At 38.8% G+C, this 13,138-nt stretch overlaps 1 protein-coding gene across 2 annotated transcripts in view; it reads left to right on the forward strand.

The window, feature by feature from the left end:
* The window catches only part of SCAF8 (SR-related CTD associated factor 8), a 223,876-nt gene extending 213,726 nt beyond the window's left edge, over positions 1 to 10,150 (forward strand). Inside the window, exon 26 of one of the 2 annotated variants that reach the window (XR_005985682.1) lies at positions 9,769 to 10,150. The gene's annotated coding sequence lies outside the window, so the exon portion shown is untranslated. The remainder of the gene's footprint in view (positions 1 to 9,768) is intronic. The other variant, XR_005985684.1, reaches the window with a different exon arrangement.
* The last annotated feature ends 2,988 nt before the right edge of the window (positions 10,151 to 13,138 follow it).

Genomic DNA, 13,138 nt, shown 5'->3' on the forward strand with positions numbered 1-13,138 from the left:
TACACCAGTATACCTGAACTGATTTCATAGCTCTGCTTACGAGGAGAAAGCTGCTAGTCTAATATCTTTGCCAAATCCATTCTCTAGGTAAATTTCAAAAGTTCACTTCCCTTCTAAAGATCCTGTCCATATGTCAGATGACTCCACACCAACAACCTTCTGCTTCAAATGTGGCGTAAGCTATCCTTGTCAGCAAGCAGAAGTGTATCTGTTTCTCCTTTTCTTCTGGCCCACTTAGAACTGTTGCATCCAAAACCCACATATGTGCCAGTGCTTTTGGTAAGAAGCAGTAGCAGCAGCATGTATCTAACAGGAGGTTAGGAAGACAATGCTATTGACAGGAGAGTGGAAAAGTCTTACTATAATGAATGGGGTTGGGAAGAAGTAAAAGGAATTCAGGAAGAGTCCAACCAGAAAAGCTGTAATGAAGTCCAAGGGCAAGTTTCACGGGGATGAGGAAATTGAGAAAGTGGAACTCAGAGCCCTTAAGAGAAACTTGAGAGAAAAGCCATGCTCATGTTCTGTAAGTCTTACATTTCACAGAAATTTTATGTGTTCAGCAAACACATTTCCTATGCTGAAGGCTCCAGTGAAAATAAACATTGTCTATATAATCATCTGGTAAGCAAGAATTGACTGGACATCTTTAAGGTGTATAGCATTATAATAGATACTTTATTTGATTCAGAAATAATTAACTCAAAGAGACACTACAGCAAACAGCCCTGTGGAGATACAGCAAAGAAACAGCAGTTTGAAAAACACTGCCTGAAGTATACAAGAAGATTTGTTTACTAATCTCAGAGCATGTGCTGCATGGGCAGGGATTATTGGGAGTCTTCTCCAGGAACAGGGGACCTTGCTGGCACCACAAGCCCAGCTGCTGTGCTCTCCTGTGGACCCACCCCCTCCAATACACACTTGGCTGGAGCCCATCCAAAGCGTGCCACAGACCTGGCAGTGTGCATGCAGCCCTGACAGGGGCCGGCACTGCTGTAAAGTGACTCCTACCCTGAGAAGAGGGAAACATGTCCATATACATCAGTCCTGCTGAGGTCTGAGCCGCAGCTTGGGAGCAGACATTGAGTCTGATTGCAGGGCCTGCCCACCCACAAAATCTTCTTGAGACAACACAAAGAAAGCACCCGGCAGTTCGGTGCTAACACATCTCTGGCAAATGTCTGGTCTGACTCAGCTCAAATCCAAGACAACCCCAGACTGGCCCATTAACATCCACAGGGACCAAGTCCTGCCCAGTTATTGCAGACAGCTGGTCTGAAGGCAAAAGCTGCTTAGGCACAACAGTAGAGCACACACAATGCACATGGGAGACACCCCTGAGGTGCCAGGTTCTGGTGAACAGGGGACACTGCACCACAGGGCACTACAGAACCTCTTCTTCATAAACCCACTAGTTTCAAGAACAGGAGACATAGCTGACTTTTCTAACACATTGAAACAGGCCCAGAGAGTTATATAAAATGAGACCAAGGAATTTGTCCCAAATGAAAGAACAGGAGAAAATCATAACAAGAGACCTAAATAAAATGGAGATAAGTAATGTGCCTGATAGAGAATATAAAGTAATGGTCACAAAGATACTCAATGGGACTTGAGAAAACAGTGAAGGACCTTGGTGAGACCCTTAACAAAGAGATAGGAAACATAAAAAAGAAGAAATTAGAGATGAAGAACTCAATAACTGGGATTAAAAATACACCGGATGGAATAAATGGTAGACTTGAAGAAGTAGAAGAATAAATCAATGACCTGGAGAATATAGTAATGGAAAGTAATCAAGATGAACAAGAGAGAAGGAAAGACAAGAAACAATGAAAAGAGGCTTAGGGAACTCAGTGACACTATCAAGCATAATAACATTTGCATTACAGAGATCCTAGAAAGAGAAGTAAGAGAAAAGGGGGAAGAATATTTATTTGAAGTAATTAACAGCTAAAAGCTTCCCAAATCTGGGGAAGGAAACAAAAATCCAGATGCAGGAGATACAGAGAACTCCCAAAAAAATCACCCAAAGGAGGTCCACACCAAGACATATAGTAATTAAAATCACAAAAAGTAGTGATAAGGAGAGACTTTTAAAAGCAGCAAGAGAAAAGAAAACAGTCATATACAAAGGAAAGGCGATTAGTTGATTTTTCAGCAGAAACTTTGCAGATCAGAAGACAGTAGCATGATATATTCAAAGTGCTGGGAAAAAAAAACCTTCAGCCAAGACTACTCTATTCATCAAGGCTATCATTCAGAATAGAAAGAGATAAATAGTTTCCCAGACAAATTTAAAGGAATTTTAACCAGCCCTACGAGAAATGTTAAAGGGGACTCCTGAAATAGTAAAGGAAATACCATAAGTGGAGTAAGAAAAGTAGGAAACACAAAACCAATAAAAATAAGTATATCTATAAAGATCACAGGCACTTGGGTGGGTCAGTCAGTGAAGCATCTGTCTTTGGCTCAAGTCATGATCTCGGGGTCCTGGGATCAAGCCCCATCTCGGGCACCCTGCTCAGCAGGGAGTCCGCTTCTCCGTCTCCCACTGCGTCTCCCCCTGCTGGCACAGTTTCTCTCTGTCAAATAAATAAATAAAATCTTTTAAAAAAAATTAAAAATGCAAATCAGTTAAGGAAGTCACAAAATAAAAGGATGTAAAGTATGACACCATATACTTAAAACATGGTGGGAGAGGACCAAAGAATGGCTTCAAACTTAAGCAACTATCAACTATTATATGCATAAGACATTAAATACAAACCTAATGGTAGCCACAAATCAAAAATCAGTGATAGATATATGTAAAAAATAAAGAGAAAATAATCCAACTCTATCACTCTAGAAAGCCAGGGATGGGGTGCCTGGATGGCTCAGTCAGTTGAGCATCTGACTCTTGGTTTCACCTTGGGTCATGATCTCAGGGTTGTGAGATTGAGCCCTGTATTGTTGGGCTCCAAGCTGATCAGGGATTTTGCTTGAGATCTCCTCTCCGTCCCCATTTTTTTTCTCTCTCTCTCAAAATAAATAAATCTTGAAAGAAAGAAAAGAAAGAAAGAAAGAAAGAAGAAAGAAAGAAAGAAAGAAAGAAGAAAGAAAGAAAGAAAGAAAGAAAGAAAGAAAGAAAGAAAGAAAGAAAGAAAGAAAGAAAGAAGAAAGAAAGAAAGAAAGAAAGAAAGAAAGAAAAAGAAAGAAAGAAAGAAAAAGAAAGAAAGAAAGAAAGAAAGAAAGAAAGAAAAGAAAGAAAGAAAGAAGAAAGAAAGAGAAAGAAGAAAGAAAGAAAGAAGAAAGAAAGAAAGAAAGAAAGAAAGAAAGAAAGAAAGAAAGAAAGAGAGCTGCTTGAGTGGCTTAGTTGGTTGAGGGTCCGACTCTTAATTTTGGCTCAGGTCATGATCTCAGGGTTGTGAGATTATGCCCCACATTGGACTCCACGCTCAGCAGGGAGTCTGCTTCTCTCCCTTTCACTCTCACCCCCTGAACTCTCCCTTCTCACTCTTTCTCTCTCTCTCTTAAATAAATAAATAAATAAATAAATAAATAAATAAATAAATCTTTACATAAAAGAGAGAGAGAAAGAAGAAAAGAAGGAAAGAAAGAAAGAATGCCAGTGAACCTTGAGAGAAGAGAGTAAGAGAAGAAAGGGACAGAGAAGAACTGCAAAAACTATCATAAAACAAGTAACAAAATGTCAACAAGTACATACCTGTCAATAACTACTTTGGAGTGTAAACGGACTAAATGCTCTAATCAAAAGACACAGGGTGACAGAATGGATAAAAAAGGAAGGCCCATCTATATGCTGCCTACAAGAGACTCATTTTAGAGCGAAAGACAGATGCAAATTGAATGTGAAGGATAGAAGAGCATTTTTCATGCAAATGGCAGTGGAAAAAAAAGCCGGAGTAGCAATACTTATATCAGACAAAATGGACTTTAAAACAGATTATAATAAGAGAGAAAGAAGGACACTATAGGGATGCCTGGGTGGCTCAGCAGTTGAGCATCTGCCTTAGGCTCATGGTGTGATCTTGGAGTCCCACATCGGGCTTCCTGCAGGGAGCCTTGGTGGATTGAGTCCCACATCAGGCTTCCTGCAGGGAGCCCTCTGCCTGCCTTTTCCCTCTGCCTATGTCTCTGCCTCTCCCTGTGTGTCTTTCATGAATAAATAAATAAAATCTAAAAAAATAGAAAGAAAAGGACACTATATAATCATAAAGGGAATAATCCAGCAAGAAGATATAGATATAACAATTGTAAATATTTATGCACCCAACACGTGAGCACCCAAATCCAAAAAGCAGCTAATAACAAACATACAGGAACTAATCAATAGTAATACAATAATAGTAGGGGACACTAACACCCCATTTATGTCCATACAGAGGTCATCCAAACAGAAAATCAAGGAAATGGTGGCTCTGAATGATACATTGGACCAGATGGATTTAACAGATAGATTTAGAACATTCCATCCTAAAACAGGAGGATACACATCATTTTCAAGTGCAGAGAATGGAACATTCTCTGGAATAGATCACATATTAGGCTACAAAACATACCTCAGCAAATTAAAAAAAAAAAAAAAAACAACTGGAGTCATACCATGTATCTCTTTGGACCACAGCACTATGAAACTAGAAATCAATCAGAAGAAAAAAATTTGGAAAGAACACAAATACATGGAGGTTACATAACATGCTACTAAACAGTGAATGTGTCAACTAAGAAATCAAAGATGAAATAAAAAATACTTAGAGACAAATGAAAATGAAAACACAATGGCTCAAAAATCTTTGGGATGCAGCAAAAGTTGTTCTAAGAAGGAAGTTTATAGCAAAACAGGCCTACCTCAAGAAACAAGAAACATCTCAACCAACTTAACCTACCCCCAAAGGAGCTAGGAAAAAAAAAAGAATAAACCCTATAATCTAATACCAGTAGAAGGAAATTTTAAAGACTAGAGGAGAAATAAATGAAATAGAAACAAAGAAACCCAGTAGAACAGAACAATGAAACCACCAGCTGGTTCTTTCAAAAGATCAACAAAATTGATAAACCTTTAGCTAGACTCACCAGAGAGAGAAATGACAGAGGAGAAATAAAAACCAACACCACAGAAATACAAAGGATTGTAAGAGAATATTAGCAAAAAATTTATATGGAAAAGTTATATCCCAACAATTTGGACAACCTAGAAAAAATGGATAAATTCATAGAAACATAAAATCTTCCAAAACTGAATCAGGAAGAAATATAAAATTTGAACAGACCAATTACCAGCAAAGAAATTGAATCAGTAAAAAAAAAAAAAAAAAAAACCCTCCCAACAAACAGTGCCAGATGGCTTCACAGGTGAATTCTACCAAACATTTGAAGAAAATTTAATACCTATTATTCTCAAACTAGTCCAAAAAATAGAAGAGGAAGAAAAGCTTCTAAATTTATTCTACGAGGCCAGTATTGCCCTGATACCAAAACCAAGTATATAAATATACTATCAAAAAAGAGAACTGTAGGCCAATATCTCTGATGAACATAGATGTAAAAATTCTCAACAAACTCAACAAAACACTAGCAAACTGAATCTAACAATATATTTAAAAATGCATTCATCATGATCAAGTGGAATTTATTCCTGAGATGTATGGATGGTTCAATATTTGCAAATCAGTCAGTGTGACACCTCATATCAACAAGAGAAAGGATAAAAACCATATGATGACTTTCATAGAGGCAGAAGAAGCATTTGACAAAGTTCAACACCCATTCATGACAAAAACTCTCAACAAAGTAGGTTTAGGGGGAACATACTTCAATATAATAAAGGTCATTTAAGAAGAACTCACAGCTAACATCATCCTTAATGGTGAAAAATAGCTTTTCCATAAGGTCAGGCACAAGACAAGGATGTTTACTCTCACCACTTTCATTCAAAATAGTACTAGAAGTCTTAGCTATCGCAGTCAGACAAGTAAAAGAAATAAAAGCCACCCATATTGGTAAGAAGTAAGTTTCACTATTTGCAGATGACAGGGTACTGTATATAGAAAACCCTAAATATTCCACAAAAAAATTACTAGAACTGATAAATGTATTCAATAAGTTTGCAGTATACAAAAATCAATGTACTTGCATCTCATTTCTATATACTACTTATGAAATGGCAGAAAGGGAAATTAAGAAAAACAGTCCCATTTATGATTACACCAAAAATAATAAAATACCTAGGAATAAACCTAATCAAAGAGGTGAAAGACCTCTGATAATTATAAAACACTGATGAAAGAAAGTAAAAATTCCCTGTTCATAGATTAAAAGGATGAATATTGTTAAAATGTCCATAGTACCCATAGCAATCTTTAGGAGTCCCCATCAAAATACCAACAGCATTGTCACAGAGCTAGCACTAACAATCCTAAAATTTGCGTGGAATCACAAAAGACCCAGAATAACCAAAACAATTTTGAAAAAGAAAAAACTGGAAGTATAACAATCCCAATTTCAAGATATAATACAAAGCTGTAGTAATCAAAATAGTATGGAACTGGCACAACAAGAGACACATAGATCAGTGGAACAGAATAGGAAACTCAGAAATAAACTCACAATTATATGGTCAATTAATCTTTGACAAAGCAGGGAAGAATATCCAATGGAAATATCCAATAAATGGTGTTGGGGAAACTGGACCACTTTCTTACACCATAAACAAAAATAGATTCAAAATGGATGAAAGACCTAAATGTGAGACCTGAAACCATAAAAATCCTAAAAGAGAGCACAGTTAGTAGTAATGTCTCTGGCATCAACCATAGCAACTTTTTTCTATGTATGTTTCCTGAGGCAAGGAAAACAAAAGCAAAAATAAACTACTGGGATTACATAAAAATAAAAAGTTTCAAAAAAAAAGTTTCTGCACATCAAAGGAAACAATCAACAAAATTGAAAGGCACCCACAACTATATGGTCAACTAATCCTCAACAAAGCAGGAAAGAATATCCAGTAAAAAAAAGATAGACTCTTTGGGGTGCCTGGGTGGTTCAGTTGGTTAAATATGTGCCTTTGGCTCTGGTCATGATCCCTGTGTCTTGAGATCGAGCCCCACGTCGGGCTCCCTGCTCAGTGTCTCCCTCTCCCTCTGCTCCTCCCCCTGCTCCTGCTCTCTCTCTCTCTCTCTCTCTCTTTCTCTCTCATAAATAAATAAATAAATAAATAAATAAATAAATAAATAAAATCTTTTTTTTTTTTTTTTTTTTTTTTTTTTTTCTTTTTAAAAAAGTCTCTTTAACAAAAGATGTTGGGAAAACTGGTCAGCAACATGCAGAAAAATGAAACTGGATCACTTTCTTACACCATACACAAAAATAAATTCAAAATGGATAAAAGACTTTAGTATGAGATAGGAAACCATCAAAATCCTAGAGAACACAAGCAGAAACCTCTTTGACCTTTGGCTGTAACAACTTCTTACTAGACATGTCACCATAGGCGAGGGAAACAAAAGGAAAAATGAATTACTGAGACTTCATAAAAAAAAAAAGCTTCTGCACTGTGAAGGAAACAATCAATAAACTAAACTATGAGATACTACCTCACATCTGTCAGAATGGCTAAAATTAACACAAGAAACAATGGGGGTTGGCAAGGATGCAGAGAAAGGGAAACTCTTTTGTACTACTGTTGGTGGGAATGCAAACTGGTGCAGCCACTCTGGAGAACAATATGGGGATTCCTCAAAAAGATAAAAATAGAACTACCCTATGATCCAGCAATTGTACTACTAAGTATTTACCCAAAGGATACAAAAATACGGATTGGAAGGTGTACATGCACCCCGATGTTTACAGCAGCATTATCAACAATAGCCAAACTATGGAGAGAGCCCCAGTGTCCATCCAAATGTCATGGATAGATGAATAGATAAAGAAGATGTGGGATACACACACACACACACACGCACACACACACACACCCACACTTGAATATTACTTGGCCATCAAAAAGAATGAAATCTTGCCATTTACAATGACATGGAAGGAGCTAGAGTGTATTATGCTAAGTGAAATAAGTCAGAGAAAGACAAATACCATATGATTTCACTCATATGTGGAATGTAAGAAAGAAAATAGATGAACATATGGGAAGGGGAAAAATTAAAAAAGGAGAGAAATAAGCCATATGACACTTTTAGCAATAGAGAACAAATGAGAGTTAGTTGATGGAGGAGGGGGTAGGGGATGAGCTAGATGGGTCATAAGGATTAAGGGGGGCACTTATGATGAGCACCAGGGTGTTGTATGTAAGTGATGAATCACTGAATTCTACTCCAGAAACCAATACTGCACTGTATATTAACTGTCTAAAATTTATATAAATTTTTAAAAAAGAAAAAAAAACAATAGAAAGGCTGTTCAATTTGGCTCAGTATGATATTTAGGGTTTTTTTTTTTTTTTTGGTAACCTTTTCTTGTTTACAAAAGTAATTCATGTTCATTGTAGACATTTTGGAAAATAAATTCCAAAAGAAAAAAAGAAAAACTAAACTAAAAGGCAACTTACTGAATGGGAGAAGATATTTGCAAATGACATATCTAATGAAAGGTTAATATCCAAAATATATAAAGAACTTATACAACTCAACACCCAAGAAACAAATAATCCAATTAAAAAATGGGCAGAAAACATGAACAGAATTTCTCTGAAGAAGACATACAGATGGCTAATAGATACATGAAAAGATGTTCTACATCACTCATCATCAGGGAAATGCAAATCAAAACCATAATGAGATAGTACCTCCCACTTGTCAGAACGGGTAAAATAAAAAACACAGGAAACAGCAGGTATTGCCTAAGATGTGAGAAAAAGAACCCTTGTGCATTGTTCACGGGAATGCAAACTGGTGCAACCACTCTGGAAAACAGTATGGGGGTTCCTCAAACATCACAAATAGAATTACCATATGATCCAGTAATTCCACTACTGGGTATGTGCCCAAAGAAAACAAAAACATTAATTCAAAAAGATATATGTACCCCTATGTTTATTGCAGCATTATTTACAACGGCCAAGATATAAAAGCAGCCCAAGTGTCCACCGATAGGTGAATGGATGAAGATGTGGTATACATACAATGGACTATTATTCAGCCATAAAAAAGATGAGATCTTGCCATTTGCAACTGCATCGATGGAGCTATAGGGTATAAGGCTCAGTGAAATAGGTTAGAGAAAAACAAATACCATATGATTTCACTCATATGCAGAATTTAAGAAAAAAAACAAAGAAAAAAAAGAAACACAAGAAACCAGATTCTTAACTACAGAGAACTGGTAGTTACCAGAGGGGAGTTGGGTGGCGGGATGGGTGAAACAGGTGAAGGGGATAATACACTCACCATGATAAGCACTCAGTAATGTACTGAATTGTTGAATCCCTATATGGTATACCTGAAACTAATATAACGCTATGTTAAGTACACTGGATTAAAATTTAAAACAAAGAAAGAAAAGAAAAGATTTTTAAAAAAGTTAGGCCCTATGAACTTGGCAGTGTGAAGGAAAACTGATTCCAGGAGAAAGAAGATCCATCACTCATGTGTGCAGGTGAGCACACATACTGCATGACTCTACTTCTCAACTACACACCATACACACATGCAAATGATTTTAAGGCAATGGATCTAGAAGGTGGATCTAGAGTTTGGGGTTAAACACAACTATTTGGAATTATAATCACCCCTACTGCTTTCTTTCTTTCAGGAGTTGAAAAATGCAGTGAAGTAAATCGTGCAAGTTTTTGAGCAGCCAGAGGAAAGACCCATTTATAAGTGACCAAGTTAATCTTCAGAAAGGAGAAATGTGGCCTTCCTTGAAAAGGCTAACTTCTAGAAATCTCAACTTGTCCAGAATTAGCCTGACACATTGGCAGAGTGGCCTGCAGATGCTGGAGAGACAGCTGGACTGGAGCCATTGTGGTCTTTGCTTCTCTACTAGATCCTGGGGTTGCTGGGATGGACAGTGCCAGTAGCCCATTAATGTTAAGGGCATGAAGTAATAGAAGGACACTTAGTGGAAGTAACTTCTGCTGGAATCCTCATTTTTGCCCACGAACAGGATGTAATACTGCTTTTGAGCTCTGTGGAGATATGTATTAAACACAGTCATTCTTGAGGGGTGTTGTGTGTGTGCCTGGTATTGTTTTTGTAGCCAGTGGGTTCTAGGCTGCAGCAGAGACTTTACATGGCAGGAAGACATCTTTCCTCAGGTGCTGGGAAAGAAAGAAAAAGGAGCAAAAAGCCACAACTTAGAAAAAATAATCTTCCCAAAGTGAGAAAGGTGTTTTATTTTATTTTTTTAAATTTTATTTATTTATTCATGAGAGACACAGAGAAAGAGACAGAGAGAGGCAGAGACACAGGCAGAGGGAGAAGCAGGCGCCATGAGTGAGCCCGATGTGGGACTCGATCCTGGGACCTCAGGGTCACACCCTGGGCTGAAGGCAGCGCTAAACCGCTGAGTCACCTAGGCCACCCAAGAAAGGTGTTTTAAGAAAACTTTTGTTGACATAGAACTTGGCAGGGATGATTTGCTGGTTGATGTCATTAGCTCAGTGTCCCTCTTTTTTATTTTATTTATTTTATTTTATTTATTTATTTATTTATTTATTTTATTTTATTTATTTATTTATTTATTTATTTATTTGAAAGAGAGAGAGAGCACAAGCAGGGGCCAGAGGGAGAGGGAGAAGCAGATTCCCCCATAAGCTGGGAGCTGGATGCAGGGCTCCATCCCAGGACCCTGGGATCATTACCTGAGCCAAAGGCAGACACTTAACCACCTGAGCCACCCAGGTGCCCTGCTCAGTGTCCTTCTATCAGAAATACTGCATAGCCCTGGAAAGAGTTTAGAGATGAAACTCATTTCTGTAAACACAGCCGGGGACCTTCTATGTGCCAAAAGATGTGGAAAAAAGGTGAATTGGGGATGACCTTTTACTTCAAGTTTAGATTTGGGTAATTTAAGTAAAGATTCCACCAGAGACAATAATGACATGGGTATTTCTAGGAAGTGGGATTATAGCTAATATTATTTTCAACTTTTTAGAAAAGGATAGGAAACTCTGGCTGATTAGTTTTGATGGCTATAAAGTGAGTGGATGGTGAGGAGAGTGCAGCTGCCTTTTTAAAAACTTCATGTTGTTCTTGTCTTTGCCACGCCTGGAAATTTGAATTTATCTTTGGGAATAGATTTGCTTTGATCAGGCCTTTGGTTCTTCTACAGGGAAGCCAGTCTTGCCAGATAATGAAGATAGTCCAAAGTAACTTCCTGATTGCCATGCACCCCCCTGGATCTTCTTTCTCTTTGCTCACTCAACCCCACCTTGAGAGAGTTTTGTCTCTTCTGTCCACAATCTTTACCTGGGGCACTTCAGCCACACCCAGTGCTATGCTTTATTTCTACAGGCCAGTTACTTTTCAGTCTCTGTTTCTAGGCCCAACCTTTGCTCTGAACCCTAGTCTCTCATATTCTCCCCATGCCCTTCCCAGATGTACTCTCCAGTCTTTTCTCCACCCCCAGCTAGACGGGTGCTTAAAATCCTCCAGTGGGTTCTCATTGTTGGAAGGATAAAATCCAAAATTCTTAACATGCCTACATGAGCATGCGTGACTGCCTTTTATTTGCCTCTTTGGCCTCATCTCCTGTGGCTCTGTCCTTAAAGCCTTTCTTCAGATGGGCCCAGCTCTTTCCCACCTCAGAACCTCAAATTCACCATTTCCCTTTTCTAGAATATTCCAACTCAGTCATCCTTCAGAGCTCAGCTAAATGTTGCTTTCTCCAGGGCTTCCTCTCTAATTCCTTTTGGCTATGTTAACTCTCATTATTATATTCTCTGCATCTTTAGCAAAGATATAAAAAAGAACTATATGTAAAATGGTTTGTTTACTATCTATCTCCCTCAGATTGCAATGATCTACAGTGCCAGGTGCTGAGTGGCACTCCACTCCAGAAGTGGATTAATAAATGAGTTTAGTTATTGGGGGACAAAGTTTCTCGTCCTAACATAACATGTAAGTTTGTCTTTATTGCAGACAGAGCTGCTTCTCTGCAGATTATTCTGTATTTAATGGAGCAGGACTCGGTGAAGGTGAAGAGAAACTTGTCTCTTTCTTGCTAGGCCCTTGTGGCATTGGTGGGGGGGCCTAAGACTCTGGTGGGGGGCACATGCTGGTTGTCTGCATGGGACTCCAGCTAAGGAGAGAGACACCCTTTAAGGGAGTTCTGTGAATGGTTTCACATTTTGGGGACCATTATTAGGTCTTAACTTTTTTTCTTTTCCTTTCTGTACTCCCCATTTCCCTGAGCCTTCTATTAGATTTGGTTGAGCCTGACAACTTGGCCATAGCTGTGCTCTGAGGAACAAGGGGAGAAGGTGTCCCTGCCTCCATGTGGGGCAATGCTGTAGAGAGGAAATGCTGAGACAGCTTAACAGGAGAGGGCATGGTAGTCAGGAACAAAAAGGCCAGCTGAGGGGACAAGATCTGTAAACATGACAGTGTTCATCTGGAACATGGAGGTGTATTTTGGGAGGGGAAATGACAACACCTGGACTTTTTGAGGTTGCATAGCATGCTGGTTACCAACTCATTGCCCATCTGTTCCAAACTCACCCTTTTGGCTTCTCTGTAAAAATGGATCTGGGCCTTTTATATAATTTCCTCTGCTAGCTGGCTTGTTAAATGTGAGTATGGGGTGTGGAGGAGATACTGCAGGAGGACAGAGTGCTGCCTGATGGCTGCCACACCCTTGCTTGGCCAGCTTCTGTATTTTGGGCAGTTTCTCCAGCACCAGGATCCTGCAGTGCAGGCAGCCAGCAGCTTCTCCCAGCACCTTGCTTTTTGGGTGATTTTGCAGTGAAATGCTTCCATGAGATACCTCTCTGTGAGCAGCTTTTCTCACAACCTCAGGGGGAGATTATTAGAAAATTGCAGAGGGTGGATTTCCAACAAGTTCCCTGGCCTGACAACATAGTGACTTCTCTGCCATTCAGTGAGCCATAGCCATGCTCTCTCCAGGAGGGTGTGGGTGCAAGTCTGGCAAAGCAGGAGGCTCATCCTTTGGTGCTCTATCT

Source organism: Vulpes lagopus, chromosome 2 (assembly GCF_018345385.1).
Source record: "Vulpes lagopus strain Blue_001 chromosome 2, ASM1834538v1, whole genome shotgun sequence".
Taxonomy (NCBI): Eukaryota; Metazoa; Chordata; class Mammalia; order Carnivora; family Canidae; genus Vulpes; species Vulpes lagopus.